Source organism: Mus musculus, chromosome 6 (genome assembly GCF_000001635.26).
Source record: "Mus musculus strain C57BL/6J chromosome 6, GRCm38.p6 C57BL/6J".
Taxonomy (NCBI): domain Eukaryota; kingdom Metazoa; phylum Chordata; class Mammalia; order Rodentia; family Muridae; genus Mus; species Mus musculus.
Window position 1 is genome coordinate 7,936,252 of NC_000072.6, and position 20,333 is coordinate 7,956,584.

At 43.2% G+C, this 20,333-nt stretch overlaps 1 long non-coding RNA gene across 2 annotated transcripts in view; it reads right to left on the reverse strand.

Moving 5' to 3' along the window:
* The window catches only part of Gm35246, a 44,261-nt gene extending 35,166 nt beyond the window's left edge, over positions 1 to 9,095 (reverse strand). For both annotated transcript variants that reach the window (XR_001785193.1, XR_001785195.1), the window contains exons 1-2: positions 8,947 to 9,095; positions 2,821 to 3,036 (exon numbers count right to left, since the gene is read on the reverse strand). This is a non-coding gene — a long non-coding RNA (predicted gene, 35246). The remainder of the gene's footprint in view (positions 1 to 2,820; positions 3,037 to 8,946) is intronic.
* Between the last annotated feature and the right edge of the window lie 11,238 nt (positions 9,096 to 20,333).

Genomic DNA, 20,333 nt, shown 5'->3' on the forward strand with positions numbered 1-20,333 from the left:
GCTAGCAGACTTACTCCTTTTGGTATTTACCAAATTCCCATATGTGAAATCAAAAAAGTGACAGCCTCTTTTTGATATACAAACTCTTCCTCAAACTTGTTCTATCCGCTCTGGTCCTTCTAGCCACTTCTTCCTTTTTGTTGTTAGCTAAGTAGTTATCCAGTCTTGAATGACGGATGGGATTCACTCTGATCCCCTCCCCTTTCTGCATAGTGGATAATGGTCAGAAGAGCCAGAAGTGGTCTCAGATACTCATCTCAGTTGCCAGGATAGTGAGAGCAGACTCTCTTTCTCAAACTAAGAGATGCTACACAACATTCACCCCAGCTGCACAAGGGACCACCTCCCTTCCTCCTACCTGTGCCCTAGCTCGCTCAGTTTCCCATGGGAGGAGGGGTTCTGTTTACTTGCCTGCTGGCACTCCTTGACAAGTTCTGTAAATATCCTTCCTGCGTGTCTCTGCCTGCAACAGGCTGCCTCCTCCCTTCTGTCTCACAAAAAGAAAGGGTCCCAAGGGTGCAGTTTCCTCTACCTGAACACAAACCCACTCTACACATCCAACAGGGCACCCTGCCTTTATCCCTCCGTGATGCTCCTGATACCTCTCCCTTGATGACTCTAGTCAATAATTTTTTTTCCTTTCCTCTAATAAACCTTTTCTAACCTCTACTGTAGAATGCTAAGAAATTTGCCCTGACTCTAATAATTGGTACCCCTAAAGGCACCCAGCTTGCATGACAGATGTCAATCTCCTAATCCACCATCATCAGTAACCATTCGGTACTGAAGGATGGACTTCATGGGAAAGCAGTATGACCTGTCTGATTTCTCACACCTGCACTAGAGATCCATCTCAGACCAGCTCTGGAAGACATCTAAGGCAAGGTCTGTAGCCTTTGAGATCATCGTCACATGAGAAAATGTCTAGTCTAGCTGAAGCTACGGGAGCAAGGGAGACAAAGAGACACAGCCATACATCCGCCTGTCTTGCCATACAGAGACCAACACGCAGAGCTACATTTTCAGACAAGGAAAAGACAGATGACCTCATTACCCTACAGTAGCAATACCCTACACACAGTCCCAGTGGAAACAGGATTTGAGACAAGAAGCACTGTTCTGTACTGGATAAAGTCAAGCCCCTGTGCAGGCCAGGGCAATCTGAGGAACTAATCAAAGCAATCAGAAGGAGTTTTCAGCTGTGCCAGATGAGACCTTTTCAGTAGAACAAGCATTTCCACACCAGTTTCTGTGGTGTGTAAAATCAAGACGGATGAAGCTCGATTTTTGCACGTGTCATAAGACATTTGCAAACACGAAGGCTGGTGTGAGGCATTTGTTCCATATTCTTTAAATGTTTACCAAGGGAGAGAGAAAAAAAAGGATATTACCAACTGGCATACCAGGTATAGGTTTTCACTTAGAGCTCACTGCATTTTTAAACAGAGATCAGGTCAGCACAGTCAATGGTCGAAAATGATATATTAATTGGGCCTTAGAAGTCTGAAAAAAAATGCATCGTAAGCTGCCAATAAAATGTTTTCTAAATGTGAATTTTCAATGAACTAGGAACCTTAGTCATTTGGAGAGATATTATGCTTTTATTTTGGGCCCATAGAACCTGCCAATACTTTGTTGATGGCTTTTAGTCAACTAGAGAAATCTCTTACAGAGGATCTTTAAGAATGATTTGTTTTGATTATTGTGTGACAGGCAGATTTTCTTGTCTGGTACAATCTAGAAAGTCTCAGAGACCTGGGAGGTGAGAGACTCTCAGGACTCAAAGAGTCCTTAGCCAAAATGCCCAAGAGTGGGGAGAGGGAAATCGAAGAGTCTACCTCCAGTAGATTGTCAGGGCCCCAGGTGGAGAGACTGGGTTACCAACTCATAGTCTAAATTTCTGACCCAGAATTATTCCTGTCTAAAAGAACTGCAGGAACAAAAAAAAGGAGAAGTGACTGAAGGGAAGGTGGTCCAATGACTGGCATAAATTGGTATCCATCTAATGGTAGGGGGGCACCAAGGCCTGACACACTTACTGATGCTATGATGTGCTTACAGACAAGACAGATGACTGCCCTCTGAGAAGCCCAACAAGCAGCTGATTGAGATAGACACAGACACCTATACCCAACTATTGGACTGAAGTCGGGAACCCCTATGGTTGAATTAGGAAAGGGCTGGAAGACATTGAGGAGGAGGGCAACCCTATAGGAAGACCAGCAGTCTCAACTAACCCAAACCCCTGAGATCTCTTGGATGCTGCACCACCAACCAGGGAGCAGAGCATACACTGGCTGATCTGAGGCCCTGACACATATACAGCAGAGGACTGCTTGGGCTGGCCTTAGTGAGAGAAGACTTGAGGCCCCAAGGAGGGGAGTGGCCTGGGGGTGGCGGAAGCGCCCTCTCAGAGGCAATGGGGAGGAAGAATGGGATGAGGAACTGTGGGAAGGGGACCAGGAGAGGGGGGAACAGCTGGAATGTAAATAAAATAATTTTTAAAACTAAAAAAAAAAAAGAATGGTTTTTAAATCACAACCCCTGTGCCACACAAGAAAAACGAAAACAAATCACATCTTCCATGTTGTTGATACAAAGCAAGGGATGTAGGGTGACTAGGGATTAAGTCTGACTGTGTCTCCTTACAGGAAGTTGTGGGGGATTCACTAGAGAGGACTGCTCAGATAGGAGTTTAAACCCACAGAAAGGCGTCACTATCAGCCGATGACTACACTGGGTGTTCAGGATCCCAGCGGAGCGCTGAACCTTTCTCGGGGTGAATTTTAAGCGCAAAAATTATGTCCTAGGTTGACCTACCTCCATTAACAAGAGCAGTTACCAGAAGCAGAACTACAGAAGGCAAAAAGCAAGGTGAGTGCATGTAGAGACTTTCCCAGACCATGGCTTTGCTGGATTAGGCCTCTGTTGTAGTTTTGTCAGTGGGGTTGTCTGTGTGCTGAGTTTTACAGCCGGAACGGCACTTCCAGCATGGAGTCAGTTGAGCTCAGGTCTCAGGGAAGGCAAGGTCTGGGTCTGTAACAGGAAGCACAGGAAAAGTCACCGTCTTTCTACCACTGCGATTTCTTATAGATCAAAAGTCAACCCTTTGCAGACTTAGCAGGTCCTTGTTTGGGGTTTATTCCTGGGCACAGAAAAAAACGTACTGCCAAATAGGAACCCTGAATAATTTATAATTTTAGCCTAGCTCCTAAAAATATACAAGAGAGAAAAATAAACGGCATTCTTTTGTTTTCAGTTTTCTCTAACCTGACAACTCAAGTTGGTGCCGGCTTTAGAAGACTCTGAAGCAAGCAAACCAGCCCCATTCCTTAGGACAGTCAAAGACCCACAGAAGCAAGGAACAGGCAAACATGGTGTATGTTAAGTTTATAATTAAAGAATGTTATTAAAGTTGTCTTATATGTTTAAGAGTACTTCCGTTATCATGATTAGTGTTAGAATAAAATTCCCCACTCTAAGTGAATGTCAGTTGTAACAGACTGATGCAAATTCAATGCTAAAAGTCACCAGTTCAAAGATCTGTTTCATGTTGTTTGCATAGGATTAACCTCTCTCCCTCTCCCTCCCCTTCTCCCCCTTCCCCTCTCCCTCCCTTTCTTCCCCTCACCCTCTCCCTCCCCTTCTCCCACTCCCACCCCCTCTCCTTCCCTCTCCCCCCCACCTCTTTTCTTTCTGGTACTTGGAATGGACCCCAGAGCCCTGTGCTAGGTTCATTATTGAGCTGTAAACCCTCAGCCTTTGGTTTTTGAACTGTTTAAGGCAAGTTTGTATGTTACAAAGAATAGCCTTGAATTCACTCTTCAGTGCAGGCAGGTCTTGAACACTCAATCCTTCCTCCACAGTTGCCAGAGTGGCTAAGATGTTCCACTGGGCCCACATGAGCTCATTATAGTTTTCATGGAACTTTTGAAGATCGATTTTAGTTGTATCACCATATAGAGACGGTAGTATGCCAGGTCAAAGCAACTTTGTACACATACAGGTGTGGAGAACACCTACCTGTGCATCATTTAGAGGAAGTTACTGTCTGCATGGGGAGAAAAGCAATTTTACTACATACAGGTTCTCAAACTGCTTATAAGGGGCCCCAAGTTCTCCTCACGTATAAAGATCGGCCCCCTAGCAACACTCCCCAAACAGCACTACCCACTGAAGAACAAGTGCTCAAAACATGAGCCCATCAGAGATGCTTCAGATTCAAATCATACTTCCGGTGTGAAATAAAGTCTACATCCTGTATACCATTATACATGCCACAGGGCTCTCTCCTGTTTCTTAGATTCCAATTCACTCTGTACAATGTCCACGGTGGATTTACTACAGTGAAGATGTGACCTCAAGGTCATTTTACTTTGAACGCCCCAGTTACTTCATTGAACCTTCAGAAAAGAACCTTTGCAAGCTGTAACTACAGAGAAGTCTAACAGTTTCTATAAATGCACAAGCCACTCCCCACTGAAGGCTAAATTCTGGGACAACTGCTTTCTTTAAAGTGATTATAATGCTCTGTTTTCTGCAATAGGGATATTGTTTGGTATAGAAAACATAGAAATATGAATGACTACTCTTTTTAACTACATCAGCTTTTTGATATTTTGCCATACATATCTCCAGATTTGGGAAATCAATTATTGTTTGCTTATGTTTGTTGTTTTAGGGAACATAAAGACAGTGAGCTGATAATGTATTTGTATTTATGCCTCTGGCTTTTCTTGAAGAATATTTTAGCATAAGCGTTCTCCTACACAGATATAAAATTGTCGTAAGCTTTTAGCAACTGATACTGGGCTTTTTGCTTTTGAAGGCTGTACCGCCTATGTTTGTTTTCTAAACTTCCTGGTCTCACATAAAGAAGGCTGAAAATAAAAACCGCAGGGCTGTGGTGGTCTCCCATCATTTCCTGCTCAACCAGAACTCAAGCATCACAGGTTCTTCATACAGATTCTCCCTGTCTTTTGGACTCTCCAATCCCTCATTTGTTATAACTACTTCTCAATGGAGTTCTTGGTATTAAATAAGACACTTGGCAGCATATTCCTTCATAGTCTCACAAACGGTCAGCTCCCCAGTGATGTAAGCATCCTTCCCTTCACTGGGACTTCTATACAGCCAAGCAACTGCCCAGCCAACCCCGGAGAATCAGATCCATGGATCAATGCATGCTCAGCTGCCTGGCTTTGCAAAGCAACAGAGGTAGTGGCCCTTTCCCTGGTTTTTAAGTTGCATTTCTTCTCTAGCCTGCTATTTACATTTAAGCCAAAATGGATTTTTTTTTTAATCATTCAAGCTTTCACTTTAAATAAGCACTTATTGTGTTGGTCCTGGGATGGCAAATTGTTTTCTGTTTACACAAAGCTTCTCTTCAGAGACAGAAAGCAAGGATCAGGTGGGAGTGAGGCAGGAAGAGCTTTAAGAATATCTGTGCTCATTCAGTCTCCAGACCCCACTTCTGTTGGGAGCTGCATAACTGGGTTGCTGCTAGTAGCTAGAAACTATTATAGTCTATTCTATCCCTGCCAGGAAGAGAGCAGGTTAGAAGAGCCAAGTGCAGTTTTTGCCTAAGTCACTCTGGCCTTTTCCAGGCCCATTGTCAGCTTCTCTTTCACTGGGATGCAAAGCTGACAGGACAAAGGACAGCCAGCCTAGTGTGCCTTGCATGTCTACCTAAGATTTGGCTCATATTCCCTAAATTGGAGAACGAACATAGCGGCTCTTTCACCCTCTGTACCTCCTGGACAGGCCTGAGCATGCTCCTGACTTGTGAGTCACAATAGCTCTTCCAGGGAGGTGCTGCTTGCAAGTGGCTCCCTTCCTGATTCCAGAAGTTAAGAGATTATAACACACACAAGGGCCAAACTAAGAGGCAGAGCCTTGGGCCAGAACCACTGCATCTCTCAGGGCCTCTATTTCATCAACTTTAAAGCAAGCCTCTTCCTGGACTCTTATTAAAGCCCTTACTCTTTTTTTTTTTTTTTTTTTTTTTATGTTTCTTTTTTTTTTTTTTCCATTTTTTATTAGGTATTTAACTCATTTACATTTCCAATGCTATACCAAAAGTCCCCCATATCCACCCACCCCCACTCCCCTGCCCACCCACTCCCCCTTTTTGGCCCTGGTATTCCCCTGTACTGGGGCATATAAAGTTTGCAAGTCCAATGGGCCTCTCTTTCCAGTGATGGCCGACTAGGCCATCTTTTGATATATATGCAGCTAGAGTCAAGAGCTCCGGGGTACTGGTTAGCTCATAATGTTGTTCCACCTATAGGGTTGCAGATCCCTTTAGCTCCTTGGCTACTTTCTCTAGCTCCTCCATTGGGAGCCCTATGATCCATCCATTAGCTGACTGTGAGCATCCACTTCTGTGTTTGCTGAAAGCCCTTACTCTTAAGAAAGGAGCAGGTTTAAGTCAGAAAGATGGGGCAAGAAATGGCAGGGCCATTTTCAGAACCGTCCTCCCTTCTTGTGGGTTTCATTTTCTTCCCTGGCTGCTCTGGCCTCTCCTCTCCTTGACTTTGATCTTGCATCTTTTCTGTGCCTCACATCCCTCTTCAGTGAATTCCTCCTGACAATTGCAGTCTGCATATGCTTCTTGCTTGAATTCCACAGAGGAAAAACATTGTTGGAGGTTGAACTGTGTCCCTCAAGAACACACATTCAATTTTGAACCCCTGGGGATAATGAGCCAGACATACTGGAAATAGGATCTCTGTAGATGTAATCATTTTAAGATGAGGTCATACTACATTAGCGGGGGCCCTAAATCTAATATGACCCGTGTCCTCACAAGAAGAGAACATATTCTGTCACAGAAAAAAGACACATGAGGGAATGCTACGCGGCATGAGAGACAGTGACTGGAATACAGCATCTGCAAGCTCAAGGGAATGAGGGATTCTGGGGGCACTGCCAGGGGCTAAAAGAAACAGGGATCATTCTTGGTGTCTTTGGAGGTATCAGGCCCTGCCAGCACCCTGATCAGAATCAATTCTGGTTGTTCTAAATCACTCAGTTTATGGTACTCTGTTATAACTGCCCCAAGAAAATTAATCTATGCAGCTCATGTTGTGGTGCCAAGCCAGCCCATCTGGGAATGTAGGCCGCTCAGGCTCTATCCTCACCCTTTATGCAGTCAGACACAGCCCGGAGATTCAGGCCAACGTGATCCGGTTGCAGCCACTTAGACAGTGAGCAATGTCCTTACCGTTAAGCAGGGACCTGCTTAGTGTCTGCTGTTATGGTCTCCTCAGCACCAATGAAGTGGTTTTAAGTTTACTCCTTTTGCAAAGGGAGTAAACATGGGCTAGGATTGCCTGCCAAATCTGACCGTATTCCTCTCCAAGCTATACTTTTGTTGTTGTTTTGCTTGCCTGAGTACTGTTTTAATTATGAGTGATTTTTTTTTCATCCACAGTATAACAGAGACAGTTCCTTTAAATAAAAGGTATGTTGGTTACTTCACAGGTCTACCCTTGTGCACAAGGCTGAGCGACCAGATGAAGCATCTGGACTGACCTTGAAGCTGTGTGAGCACCTCACACAGCCGGAGGCAAAAGACCTTAAAGAGAGAACAAGTATTCTCATGCAGAAAGTTAAACTGAGCTAACATTCATGCCAAGTGAGGTAAGAAAGAAAGATACATAGCCTGAGGCCCAGTAGACTGTATAGACAGAAGTGACAGAATAAGGAAGAAAGCCGTGTAAATCAAGACCATAACAATGAGGGTTAGGTGCGTCATCTCTGAATGAACACAGACCGGGAAGTCCTCTACTGTATGTGTGTTGGGCCTCATATCAGCTGGTGTTTGCTGCCTGTTTGGTGGTCCAGTGTTTGAGAGATCTCAGGGGTCCAGATTAATTGAGACAGCTGGTCCTCCTACAGGGTCTCCCTTCTCCTCAGCTTCTTTCATTCTTTACTTAATTCAACAATAGGGATCAGCTGCTTCTGTCCATTGGTTGGGTGCAAATATCTGCATCTGACTCTTTCAGAGACTGGGGGCCCCAGGGAGTTTAGAGGTCAGGTGGGGCAGGGGGGGGGTGGTGGGGACATCCACATGGAGACAGGGAGTGGGGAGGAGGTATGGGGTGTAGAACAGTCAGAAGATGGATTGGGTAGGGGGAATAAAATATGGAGTGTAAAAAAATTAATTAATTAATTAAAAAAAAAAGAAAAACAAGACCATAATGATGAATGTATACAAGTCTCTCTCCCTTCCTCCCTTTCCTCCCCTCCCCCCCACCCCGTGCATGCCTCTCTCTCTCTCTCTCTCTCTCTCTCTCTCTCTCTCTCTCTCTCTCTCATGTCCCAGTGGCCTGTGATTTGAGGTTGATATGATTGTTCACATGTGATAGATAGCTTGTGACTCTATCCCTTAGATGGGATTGTTTTGAACATGGAACCATACAATCATGTTTGTATTTGTGTATGTGTGTCTACACATGTGGCGCACAAATGCCACAAACAATACACACATGGAATTCAGAGGACAACTTGAAAAAGTGATTCTTTACTTCTTTCCACACTGTGGGTTTTGGGGACTGAAGTTACAATGTCCCACTTGGTGGCAGGTGTGCTAACTTCCTGAGCCATTTTGCTAGTCCAAATTAACTTTCTTAGTGAAGAAACCATTTTTTGACATGCTAGAATTCTATATTTATTCAAAACCCGAACTATTAAGATAGAAACAGAACCAGGCACTGTAAGTTAATGATAGTTACACTCACTGGAGTGTAACTTGCCAATTATCTGGACGTAATGTCCCTTGTTCATTTTAAAACACTTGTTTCCCTTCATGTGATATAATACACTCTCACTGTAACAATGCAGCAAAGAATCTTTGAAGTTCTTTTAGGGTCTATGCCAACAATGGCAGACGACTGGATCTTCAGCCAGATCTCTCTTAAAGATACAGGACCTTTTACTTACCTTCACTCCCAGCTCTAAGCCACTGTGGCCACCTTTGCAGAAGGCTGCTGCTTATCTTGATTCTTCTACTTAGTCTTTTGGAGAATGGCAGATGGTGCCCTTGCACAGACTGCTAGATTCTCTAACACTAAAAGGATAGTTGGTGTGCAGCCACCCTAAAAGAGAGAGAACAGAAAAACACTAGTTTCAATCAGAAAGTAAGCTTTGCAGAGTAGACGAGGAGACAAGTGAGATTCATTCCAAAAGGGTTAGCCCTGACTGGAGGAGCAGGGAGAGGTGAGTGCTATCCTCCTGGTGAAAGGCAGGACATAAGCAGAGGGTGAGGCATAAGCAAAAGAGGCACAGGAAATCTACACTGTACTTTCTGTAACACTTAGGAGGTGAGAGATTGAGAGAGCAAGAGTGGAGCGCGCGCGCGCGCGCGCGCACACACACACACACACACACACACACACACACACACACACACAGGGGTTGGGGGAAGGGAGAGAGACAGAGACAAAGAGCACAGAAAGTTTCGACCACAGCTTTACCTGGAAACCTCCTCTTTTCAGTGCTTAGCCAGTAGCAAGAAGCCATTTTTAAAAAAGACCTATGCTGGGCTCTCACCCACTCAGCAGTGCTCTGAGATTCTGCCTGTAGGCTCCAGATCGTCAGGGTAGAAACTGGTCCTATGTGCTTTCTAACACTGTCACCCAAAGCAGCTATTTCATGCCCACTATAGCATCCATAGTCATATAACCAGTACCCTAGGGATAGCTTTCATAATCACTTGACAAAGCTTTGGAGGCCATTGCCTCAAATTACCAATGGCCATTTCTTGTTCAATATCCTTTCTTGTCTTCAATTGGTGCAGTAACATTATCCCCCTGAGGATACTCCCTTGTGCATTATGTAAAGGTTGTTTTGTATTATTCAAATGCTGATTTCTATGCAGGCAGACATCTGATTGAGTACAGGCCAGGACTATGGTATTGTTATTTTTATGATGCATTGTCTGTCTCAGTATTTTGTAAACACCTTCTCCATCACCTTCTGATTGTTTTAATAAGAGCTGGACAGCCTATAGCAAAGGAGGAGAGGATAGGGAGAACTTCCGGGTAGAGCTAGGAACTCTGGGAAAGAGTAAGAGGTGAGAGATTCACCAGCCAGACCTGGAGGAAGAAACTGGTGCTGGGACTGAAGGAGAGGTAACTAATGGACCACATGGCAGAACTGAGATTAGAATAAACGGGTAATTAGATTATTTGAGCTATTGGGAAATATCCTAAGTTAAGGCCTGAGCTTTAATAAATAATAATTGTGTCTGTATCACTATATTGGGAAGCTTGCAAGTCTGAGATAGTCTCATGATATCACCCCAATTAGATTGATAACATGAATTGAAGGGCATTCTTCACACGGATATAACTTCCCATTGTACTTTGGCTAATAGATTCTTCTCCTCTCTTACCTGTTGGTGGTGGCATGTAGAAAGAAAAGGTGCAGTCAATGGTGAAAAAGATTTTCATTCCACTACCATGGTAATTATAAAATGTTAGATGATGAACTTAGTATAAATAGCCATAAGATGACTTAGTCACACCTTCCTGCATGTCCTGGGGAAAACATGCCTGTTACCGAGAAAGCAGACCAACGAGAATCTGTGGGATCAATATGTATAGGCAGGATGATGGATGATCCCCCATGCTGAGTGACAACCTCAGCTCAGTAGTATCAGAAAACGATAGCAACAAACTATCTATAAACCTATGCCTGCTTTAACTCCAACAGACTCACAACTGCAAACTTGCTTTGCCACATCTTTAAGTTTAGCAAATCAGTCTGAATTTGGAGCCACAGTACTGTAAGAAACTAGTCAAGAATGGAACAGTTGACAGTGAAAAGCTCAAGAGACTGGTTTTGGACCTTAACAAAAGGGTAGCAATACACATTTTTTCACTTGATTAGACAATTAGCAATTATGACAACGTATCTTTCTTATTCTAAATCTCCTTGGACAGACAGATAGATACCCATTTCATATGGGTCCATGAATTTGGCAACATACTTTAAATTGCTCAGATAGAGAATACCTTGAAAAAACATAATCCTCTCTTCATCTACCTTTGGGGGAAAAAATGAAGCATATATTCTCTTTTTCTTAAGGAATATGTAAATGAAGAGGTGCCAGCAGTTCCTAGGAGTTCTGTCATACTGACTCAGGCTGTAGAAATATTGCTAGCAGTAAGCCCAGAATGAAGTTGGGCTTCACACACTTTCCATGGGAATCACACCTAGCCAATAACTACATGGCAGATGCCAAGTGAACCGACCTAACCACACAATTTAGCCTCATTAAGATAACTATTAATCTAGAAGTCTTACTATCTGAAATGAAGACAAAATTCAGATTAATTTTGACAAATTTAAAGATATGTCAAAGCAAGCACAGTTTGCAGTTACCTTTTGGAATCTGGGGGGAGCTCACTCCTGCACCCTCTGCAAGACCTTTATTTGGAAATGGATTCTGAGCCCATGGATGCCGCTTTGAGGCTGTGGGTGTTACCTTGTTGGTTGAGGGTAACTCAGATATATCAATGTGATGACATCATTTCAAATGTGACAGTAGCCTGGAACACAGGTTTAGCTTATCCCAAACTCCACATTCCAATATGCTAATAGTTTCATAAAGTTTATAGAGTATTAGAACAAAGAAAACAAGAAATCAAAACACTTTTACAAATACATTGGTGTGTACACAGGGAGGTAGGAATGCTATTTGGCCATGTTCTTAACTTGTTGACAGAAGCTTCCAAAATGACTTACCAAATAATCACAGGATGTTAGGTTTCACAAAAAGGTATGGAGCAAGTGGCTCATTAAAGGGCTGAGATAGCCAGAGCTATGTGGCTCTGCATCTGCAAAATTTCAACCTCTCCACAACCACAAGGGTTGTAATCAGTTAATGGGCTTTGTTCAGTGAATGAGTGACTTCTCAGAATCTTTAGTGTGTAGCAAATGAGCTGAGTGGAGCCTTCCCTTCATAGCTAGTGAACTCAGTGCTGCTAGGCAGGTCCCAGCAGCACACACAGCACAAACAGTTACAGCATTTTTTCACTTGTGTTATCATTATAGCCGAGTATTGGAATGTTTCTACTTTCTAGAGAGTTCTTTCATGCTCATTTGCAGCCACATTCCCATCTGTTCTCTGTCTCCATCATCTTGCCTTTCCTAGAAAGTTTGGGCAAATAGGACGACTCACAATATGTAGTCGTCAAGTCTAGCGTCTTTCACTTAGCATACTGTTTTGGGATTGATCCATATTATTGCAAGTATTAGTATTTTGTCCTTATTATAGAAGAGCAGTACTCCACAGGGGCAGACTGTAGTTGGTTCTTCCATTTGCCTAAGGCTGGGCTGTTTAGTTATGTCCTTCTCAGGGCTGACTACTGTCCATGATGTCATGAACTTTGCTGTACATGTCTAGTGAAAACATGCTTTAATATTGTATGGCTCGTTACCTAGAAATGACTTGCAGATTCCTATGCAATGTCTATACTTCACTTTAAAGAAATTATTAGTATGTTTTTCCAAAGTGGCTTTAATCCTTTAAATTCAAAAATTTGTCCCAATGCAGTTGCATTCAATCAAGTTTCCCCACATCCTCACCAACAGCTGGTATTGAAAGTCATTTTCACTGCAGCACATCTCATGAATATGAAGTGGTTTCTTGTGCTTCTGAATTGCACCTTCTGTCGGATGATATCAACTATATTCTTATGTACTTACTACATAAGAAGATACTTCCTTTGATAAAATGTATTTTTCTTCCTCTTTGAAGCGTTATTGTCTCCTAGTGTACAGAAACGCAACTGATTTTTTATAACCTGATCAGCTGTTCTATAATATTGTTAAGCCTCATTGTAAAAGACTTTTAGATCCCTTAGGATTTTTCTATACCAAAGATCATGACTATCTTTCCACTTCACTCCCCACCTCCATCTTCACATTCCTGTTCTCTTTGTGTTTGTGCCAGCTGGTAGCTCCAGCAGCTGCAGCCTTGGCCCCACCCTTTCAGGAAACTCATGCAGCCTTTCATCCACTGGGCTGTGAGTACTCCTTCTCAGAGTAAGGAGTCACCTTCTGTGCCCAGTGTGCTCACGTTAATTCATCAATAGAGTTCCAGTTTCGTTCTGCTGCTGTGCAGAAACACTTTGACCAGATGTACCTTGGGAGGAACGGGTTTATTTTGCTTATACCTCCAGGTCACAGTCCAGAACTGAAGAGACTCGGAGCATGATGTAAAGGTTGTTAGAATTTTCTAGGTGTTTTTCCTGTTTCCACTGGGATGATGACGATATCTTAGATCTCCTTTATGCCGTTTTTATAATGTTTCCTGATAATTGGCATGAGCTACATTACATTTTTGATTATGTTGTGCTTGTTTATAATTCCCATATTTTGCCATTTGTTTTTATGTTATGTTATTATCTTTGTACCTATGTTCATAAACCTAGTTTTATAATTCGCCCAAAGCCTCCATCTGATTAGGGGACTGGCATGATGCCGGCCCCCTTGAAAGGATTGGGAAATTTTCTGAAAGAGTTTGCTTAGTGTTGATCTTGCTTCTTCTTTAAAGTTCACAAATATAGGCTTCTAGTTCTAGGTTTAATTACAAATTAAATTGTTTTCTTGTTATAGATTTAGGAATCCCCCTCCTCTTTCTCTTTTCCTTCCTCTTCTCTTTCTTACTTTTCTCTTTCTACTCCTGTCTTTTTTCCTTGTATCTCAGTTTCTCCATGTAGCCTGAATTGGCTGCAAACTCACAATCGTCCTGCTTCAGCTCCCAGTTGCATACCACCAAGTCCAGCTTATTTCCTCTTGATTCAAAGATGAGCTGCTGAGCTGCTATGTATGATAATTTGGGAGACTGTCTTGAAAATGGCAGGCCTGAGTTGATGGTTGTGTGTTGATGGTTTTGGCAACAGACAGAAAATAGTGAATGGCCCTTCTGGTAGAGGCTACTACTTTAACCTGGGAAAGGCTGAGAAGAGAGTCATTAGCAACAGGCCTCCTAAAAGAATATGTAGTATTACATGTAGAAGCACCAGGAAGGCAAGTCTAGCCTTGAGGTTTCTGTTTGATTCTTTACCACTGTTCTCAAGTCTCCAGTCAACCTTTTCAACCCCTCTGCCTGCCTTCCCTGTGGATGAGAGAGTTGGTAAAGGGCCCGTATATGGGAGAAAGCAGGATTGTCTGATTATTTGCTTGGTTAAGGCAACAACCTAGAGATAACAACTACAATCTCTCTAGAATTGACTTTTGGGCTGTGGCACACTCTCACTCCTGAAGAGGACAGAGGTGACAGCTGTGGGAAGACTGTTGGCAGCATAAATATTCCTCAATAATTTTAGAGAGTTCTCGAGGGAGCCATAAAACTGGGAGAAAAAACTGACTCTCATCTAAAGAACAAAGACTGTGGAGTATTTAAAGAAGGAAACAGGACAAAAATAAAAAGTATTTTTGGTTGACAGCCATTGGAATGACAGTGTCACTCACGTGCCACCTTGACACACTGACATACTATGTGTCACTAGTCAAAATACACTGTGCTTCTAGCAATCCCTGTCCATATTTCTTAAGAAAGTTGTAGTGTCAGAGTCCTAGCTGCTTCTTTCAAAATGAAACTGAACATTAAAAACAGAAAGAAATGAAAGGGCGGGGCGGGGCAGGCGGGGCGGAAAAGGAAAGGAAAGGAAAGGAAAGGAAAGGGAAGGGAAGGAAAGGGAAGGGAAGGGAAGGGAAGGGAAGGGAAGGGAAGGGAAGGGAAGGGAAGGGAAGGGAAGGGAAGGAAAGGAAAGGAAAGGAAAGGAAAGGAAAGGAAAGGAAAGGAAAGGAAAGGAAAGGAAAGGAAAGGAAAGGAAAGGAAAGGAAAGGACTGCTCCGAGGTACAGTGGAGGGAGAAGTTTATTATAGAAAAAAGGAAGAGCACAGCCAGAGGCAGAGACATCTTAGAGAGTCATGACTCTGAACCATGTGAGGAGAGGGTAGACAGGAAGGGAGCAGGGACAGAGGGAAACCAGATACATCATCTAAGAGGGCAAAGGTACAAAATGAGGCTGGTAACCAAAATGTTGGAAGTATATAGGGGAGAGCCTCTAGAGGGAGGGCAGCCCAGTCCCTTGAGCTGAAGAGTTCAGGGCAGAGGGTAGAGTATACCACCCATACCTTGTAACAGTTAGGGCTGAGGGACTTGGGAGAACCTGGAGGCCAGGTCGGCTTGAATATGTTAAACAGGCACTTCCAGCTGTTTTGTCCTGGGTTTGAAACTTAACAGAAATCATTCAGATAAAGTCATACCACAAAACAAAACAACAAAAATCCAACCAATCAAACAAACAACACACACACCATTAAAAATTAAATATCTTCTTGAGGATGATATTTGCTTGTTAAGTGGATGATTCTGCTATTCCAGAGATGTTGCTTGCTATATAAAATAGCTGTCAACTATAGAGATCCTGATCTCAATGAAAAATAGCAGAAATAGAGATTTGAGGGGTTATTTGGTACAAAACAATTGGAGCATTTAGATCATGCAAACAGAATAGACTACAATGTGCTTATCATAAATAATTTCATATATAAGGCTCCTCCCCTCCTTTTTTATGTAACCCTGGCTAACCAGAAATCCACCCATCCCTGCCTCCTGAGTGCTGGGATTAAATGCTTGCTCCAATATACACACTATAAATTTCATTCTGAATCAAGAGAGATAGCCAGTCAGGCAAGCCAAGAGGAGTCTGTGAAAGAGCATTTAAACCTCATTAGCAGTATGCTTAGGGAATCTATGCATGTCCAATTACTCCCCCATTAAATGCCTGTGTATCTACTCAAAGAGAATGGAGAGATTATTTGAAATAGGTATTTCTTATTGTCCACCATCCTAGATGGAGCCTCATTCACACTGAAACAGCTATAACAAGAAACTGAATAAAACTAGCAAAGCAGACTTCTGAGGCAGCCTCCACATCAGATATTCTTAAGAAAACAGACACGAGAACAAGCCATAGCTGGAAATGTTTGGTATGTTAATTATGCAATTCTTCTTTGCTTCAGATTTTTCATCTGTCCCAGCTCCCCCACCACTCCCCTATACTACCCATAACATGCTCTGTGCTTCACTGTGGGGTGTGGAAGGTTGGAAGACAGAGGTGTGTGGACCTACAGAGCCTTTGTGGATCTGTTTTCCTGAGCACACCAACTGGGAAGATTAGGGATGAAGGGAAAAGGGCAGGGCCATTGCATGTGAGTGGGATGGGAGCTGTGGTGGGGTCATTATTACAGTCAGAGAAAGGTCAGAGATAAGAGAGGCTCCCCATGGCTTGAGGGCGAGAGTCACAGATGGCTTTGGAGGAACAAGAGAATGGTTCTGCTTCATGGAAAAGGCCTAAGAAAGTAATGAAGCCCCAGGACATACAGCTCAGAGCTAAGTGTAGATGAAAGAAATTCTAGCCCCTGGGATTCCAAAGCCACTGCACCAAAAAGACTGATAAGGATTTGGCAAGTGGTTCAGTCCGTGAAGTTGCTTGCCATGCAAAAATGAGAACCTGAGTTGTATGTAGAGGTGAAGACAGAAAGATTTACCCAGTTTCCTGGATACCATGTTCTCAAGGAAAATATAACCTCAAACAAAACAAAACACCATAAAACTGATGATGTCAACAGTCCTCTTCACTATTAAGTCAGCACTAGAAATGTAAGGTCATTTGGGCAAGGGGACACAGTGGTTCTTCAATTGAGCTGAGGCAGAACTCGCTGCCCAGTTAGCGCCACGAGATCTCAGAATACACTTAATACACTTAATGCTGAAAACAAGGATGCGAACTCTCTGTTACTTAGGCTCAAGTCTGTATTAGGAGTCCCTAAACACACACTGAAAGCCTGGGGCTCTAGCAATGCAGAGGCAATCCTTGAAAAGACTCTGTGTACGGCAAGGAAAGGAGCCAAGTTAGAAGCAGTGAACAGCTCTTAAGAGAACAAGAGTAGGTAATGGTCCAGCTGCTGTGTAGAAGGATGCATGGGAGAGAGGTGTCTCCCCTTTCACGCCTCCACCACCTCCATCACTTTCTGTCCTAAACCCTCAAGCTGCTGCGGTGTTTATTCTTGCTTTTAAGGAGAAGTAAGCTTCAAAATGGAAATCACAAACAAGGTCTTAATCCAAGCAAATAGGACTTTTAAGCTTCCTGAAAACAGTTCCCTTGAAATGTAGGCAGGAGGATGCAGAGGCAGGTAGCTCATTAGGAAGAGCACAGAAGAGTGACCTCCCATCAGCTATCACTCAGGCTGACCTGAGGTGTGGGCAGAAGGCAGGCCTCAGCCAGAACAGCATCTCTGGAGGGGAGTCCCCGACAGGAGCATCAGAGAAAAAACTGAGGAGTTGGCTTCGCCACCTTACCTATCTGAGGAAACCAAGGGCAAGCAGGAGAGGAGGTGAGAGGAGACCAACAGAGAGGGAGGGGAGGAGGGAGGAAAGAGAGGAGAAGGAGAGAAAGGGAGGAAGCGGGAAGGAAAGGAGGAGGGGGCGATAGGGGAGGGAGGGAGAAAAAGAAAGAAATCCAGGAGAGAAAGGGATGTCTTCACTGTGCTGAAGCTCAGATGGATGGTATGGCAGAGGGAAGATGCCCTGCCTGCAGTCCTGCTGCCATTCCAGCTTGTACTAACGAGACCAGTGGACAGAGATGATGCAGATGCTACTGAAGTCATATGGGTACTGGACCTGGAAGGAGATTGTTTTTAATGACTAAAAACCTGGAAAGCTAGGTCCAAAATGAGGGAGGGCTGTTACTTAAGACCGCACAGTTAGATGCGACTTTTAGGACACAGAACTTACGTTTCAATCATGTGCCAAGAAATGAGCTTATTTCCCTCGCAGTGATTATATTTATGAGCAATTCTGCCTTTTCTTTTTCTTCTTTTTTTTTTTTTTAATTTTTGCTCTTGATCAATTTTCTGTTAACCTGTTGTCCATATCGGCCAGTTAATTGAGAGTGCATATGTTGAACACATAATCTCAGTTTGTCATTTGTTTGCCATTCATTAGTCATTAATGTTTTTTTTTTTACTGTAGCATGTAATTTTATATGAATTAACTTATTTTCTTCTTTGTGGACTCTGGTGTTTATAATCATGCTAAGAACTTTTCTTATCATGAAGTAATAATAAAAATATATGTTCTAGTATTCCTTCTATATGTTCTTTTTGCATCTGAGAAATCTGAAGACATCTTTAAAAGCACACCCTGTCCTGTGGCTGCCACTGGCCTTCAGAGGTTTTCGTGGACCATTGCCACCTGGATACTTGCGCTCCTTTCTCACCTTGCCATACTGACGACCTGATCCTTGATCTCTGGATGCACCCATCTTTCTATCATTCTTTCAAATACTCAAGCAGTGGATTGCACAGAATGTCACCAAGCTTCTCCCTTTTGCATGGGACAGGCTGGTGCTGCTGGTCTAGTCTGTTTCTAATGTTCAACTTCAGCAGCAGCCTCAGAACACTACGATGCAGTCTTAACATTTCTTCACTTTAAACACGGATCATCTTTTCAACTTTCAGTTTGAAGACAAAGTGCCTCTCAAGGTAGAAGGAATTACTACTCATAGAAATATGCACATGGTATGTTTCCTCAGGGGATTTCAGTAAGGGTGTTGCCAACCTGATCTGTCTATCTCCTGGCATAAAATACAACACTTAGAGGTAAACCCCCTTTAAGAACCTCAAAAGCCTGTAATACCACCAAATTCCATGAGGATGTCCATGGTCTATGCTGCTTCTTAAACCCATGGTGATGTTCATTGGCCATATAGCTTCTGGGGTCCTTGCTGATGTGAGTCTCCTGTGCTGCCACATGAGGCCATGTTGGGATTTGTGGGCCTGCTGCGGCAGGAGTTGAGGAGGAATGTGTTGATATCTGTGGCTTATGGTACTACCAAAAGCCAGGCAGATGTTTGTGGTCTATGCTGCTGTCTGAAGCCATTTTGATATCTGTGAGCTAAGTTGGTGGCCATAACTCATTAACCACCACCACCACCACCCCCCAATACCATGTTGATGTTCATGGTCTGTGCTGCTCTTGAGGGCCATGAGGTTATCCCTGGCCCATGCTGCATCAGAGGGCCTTGTTGATATCAGTGCTCTGTACTGCTGCCAGAGACCATGCTGAGGCCCGTGGCATATGCTGATGCCAGAGACCATGTGATGTCCATGGTCAGTGCTGTCCCCAGAAACTATGTGGAGGTCCCGCCAACTATAAGGGGCAGGCAAGCTACTTTTGCAGTAGGATCTGATGAATGAAGGATGGCAGAGATTTTTTTCTTTGGCTTTGAGTTTGAGGACATCGTCTAACATCCTGGGGAAGGCACGATGGCAGGGGTGTGTGGTGGCTGGTCACATTGTATCCACAGTGCTTGTCAGGGAAATAAATGCTAGGGCCCTGCTCACTTTGACTATCTTCAGATCTGCCCCCATTGGATGGTACCACCCACATTAAGAGGGGAGTCTTTCTCTTTAGCTAATCCTATCAAGAAACACCCTTATAAACACAATCACATTTCTGTTTCCTTGGCGACTCTAAATCTTGTCAAATTAGTAAAGAAGATTAGCCACCATGAGTGCTAATGGTAAAATATTGGGGGGGGGTCTAAATTCTTGCTTTTATGGAGCAGAAAAGCTCATGGAGAAAGACTGAGAGAAAAAATATTAATCAATGTATGCTATGGTGTCAGATAGTCATCACTATGAAAATCAAATAATGCAGACTGAGAGTATGAAGAAAATAGAGTGTGTGATAACGTTAGTTGGGAAGACCTTTCAAAGGAAAGAATATTAGAACAGAGAACAGATCCAGTGGAGGCCTGAAATAGGGAACAGCCAGGGCCAAGAGAGAAGACTTTTTTAGTGTGTTTAAGCCAGCAAACAGTCAGTGTGGCTAGACACGTACAAACAGGGTGAAGAAGAGAGACATAGTTACAGAAGCCAGTGGTGATCTTACAAGGCATTAGCCAACTTTCAAAAAGCCTATTTTATAGCAGCCAAATAAGATCAAAGAAGGATTTCATACAACCACTCTGGAAATTAGTCTGGTGGTTCCTCAGAAAATTGGACATAGTATTAACAGAGGATCCACCAATACCTCTCCTAGGCATATACCCAGAAGATGGTAATAAGGTAATAAGGATACATGCTCCACTATGTTCATAGTAGCCTTATTTATAATAGCCAGAAGCTGGAGAGAACTCAGATGTCCCTCAACAGAAGAATGGATACAGAAAATGTGGTACATTTACATAATGGAGTACTACTCAGCTATTTAAAACAATGAATTTATGAAATTCTTAGGCAAA